Source organism: Phacochoerus africanus, chromosome 5 (assembly GCF_016906955.1).
Source record: "Phacochoerus africanus isolate WHEZ1 chromosome 5, ROS_Pafr_v1, whole genome shotgun sequence".
In the NCBI taxonomy this organism is placed as follows: domain Eukaryota; kingdom Metazoa; phylum Chordata; class Mammalia; order Artiodactyla; family Suidae; genus Phacochoerus; species Phacochoerus africanus.
The window spans coordinates 78333768-78336553 of record NC_062548.1 but is presented as its reverse complement, the minus strand read 5'-3'; positions in this window follow the sequence as shown (position 1 = coordinate 78336553).

Below are 2786 nucleotides of genomic sequence, written 5' to 3'. Positions count from 1 at the left end.
ACATCACAGCTCAGGGCAACGCCAGATCCTCAACCCACTGAGGAAGGCCAGGGATCGAACCCGCAACCTCATGGTTCCTAGTCGGATTCGTTAACCACTGCGCCACAACAGGAACTCCCAAACCGTAATTCTTAATGTGCTTTAGAATTCCACTGGTTGAACTCATCTTAGATACAAGCAGAATGGTGGGAAGCCCTTGGACTCACCCAGCACATCTTTGGGACCGGGTTGCTCCAGCTTCTGGGCCAGGGCTCATCTTCCTGTTCTTCTGTGTGAGGGTGTATCCAGTGACATGGCCATAGTCCCACCCGCCCTGCCTTGAGTCATTCCAAACTCAAAAATGGAAGCCTCTAGTAAAATAAAGAAATAAACTATAGAAAATGGCAGAAGTCATGATATTGCTTCCATCCCTCAAAACAAATACTAAAGCTCTGACGGATGAATCACTAGCTTGAAAGCTCTTTTTTTTGGTCTTTTTTAGGGCTGCACTCGCGGCACATGGAGGTTCCCAGGCTAGGGGTTGAATCGGAGAGCTGTAGCCACAGGTCTGCACCACAGTCACAGCAACATGGGATTTGAGCCGCATCTGTGACCTACATCACAGTGCACGGCAATGCCGGGTCCTTAACCCACTGAGTGAGGCCAGGGATTGAACCCAAAACCTCATGGTTCCTAGTTGGATTCATTAACCACTGAGCCACGATGGGAACAGCAATGCTATATCCGAGCCCAATTTGCAAACTACACTGCAGCTTGCGGCAATGCTGGATCCTTAATCCACTGAGCAAGGCCAGGGATCAAACCTGCATCCTCATGGATACTAGTAGGGCTCTTAACCCGATGAATCACAATGGGAACTCCTTGAGAGCTCCTTTTTCCCCAAATGCAAGTATTTACTCACCAAATGTTTCAATAGACTAAAATATATAGTTTTCTCATTTTCTCACCTTCTAATAAACTCTACAGTTCCAATGGATATTCTGGAAGAAAACATAGGCCTCTGTCCACAGTAAATCCATTGCTTTAAAAATCTCAATGTTTAAGTAATCGAATGTTGGCTTTTAAAATATGTAATGGATTAATGCTTATATTTAGCAGCAGTTGTAACCGATACCATTATTTTTGAAAAACAAGCAAAAGGAGAAGCATACCTCTCTTTTAACACCGCTGATGATTAGCCCAAATCCAAGGTGTTGCTGTTCCCTGCTGGCAGCACAGCCTCATTGCAGGTAAATAACAGGGTGCAGGTTTGGTGCCAGTCTTTCGAAATCATTTCTACAATAAATTTTTTGCAGTAGTCCCATTAACCTTGCATATTTTTATATTTATTATTATTATTTTTATTTTTTATTTTTTTATTACTCAGATGAATTTATCACATCTGTAGTTGTATAATGATCGTAAAACCTGATTTCACAGGATTTCCATCCCACAGCCCAAGCACATCCCCCCCCACACCCAACCTTGCATATTTTTAAATTTTTTTTTTCATTATATGGTCACACTTGTGGCATCTGGAACTTCGTGGGCCAGGGACTAAATCTGAACCACAGCTGTGACCTACGCTGCAGCTGTAGCAATGTGGGATATTTTAACCTACTGCACCAGGCCAGGGATTGAACCCACACCTCTGCAGCGACCCCACCCGCTGCAGGCGGATTTAACCCACTGCTCCACAGCAGGATACATGGAGGGTTTACAGGGAGGAAAAAACAAATCCCCAACTTTTTCCAACCCGCTAGGATTAGTGCTTCCCAAGTAAAAAATTACAGTATTGTTGCAAAGTGGTGAGTTACTTTTCAAGGGAATGTTTCTTTCCTTCTTGGGGAATTCATCCTCAAACTACATAGAGTTCGGGCTTTGTGCCAGGTAACTTGCAGTGCCTGGGATCAGGCTAGGAGGCTAGGAGGTGTTCACCTTGGTGGACATGCAGTATTAGAGCACCACATCTTCAAGCTGCTCAGCGAGGTAGCTGGCTGACAGGAGGATGGTCACCCTGGAAGGAGGAATGGAGAGAGGACAGGGACAAGTCTTTTCAGATTGTCCACCAAGGGCTCGGATCCATGCTAGCTATGTTGGAGACAGCTAGAGTACTAGCTGTTTAACGCCACAGAGTTGATCTATGAGTAAGTGTGCTAACTCTACTCCAGGTATATCCCCTCACCCTGCAACATGGATGGAGATCTTGTAACAGAGAAAAGCACACCTGACTCCATGTTGAATCTATTCCTTTATCTCTAACCCTTGTGCTCTGTTGCCTGTGCTTAATCATGCTGGCTCTGCACTTTTGTAAAAGAATGTAACCTGTAGCTTGAATTATACAGGACAGCCCATTCTCAAGGCTCTGATCTTTCCAGGAAGAACGCTTTTCCATTCATATAGAGATAAAAAGTGGCAGAACAGAGAATAACATTTGTCTTGTTGGAGGTTTACGGGACCATTGTGACCAAACCAACTTGGACAGCTGCAAGAACAAAGGATTCCCACACCAAGAAGTTGGAAACAACCAGCCACAACCCTTTCCCTTTTAGTATAAAAAGAAGCCTGATTTCTAACTCAGGTAAGATGGTTCTTAGGGACACGAGTCTACCATCTTCTCAGTCTGCTGGCTTTCTGAATAAAGTCGCTATTCCTTGTCCCAGCAGCTCATCTCTTGATTTATTAGCTTGTTGTGCAGTGAGCAAGGATGAGCTTGGACTCAGTAACAATTTTCTTCGTGGATCTGGCCTGGAGCAGAGATACACCTCTGGGCAGATATTGCCCAAATTAAGAAGGCAGCTCAGGGA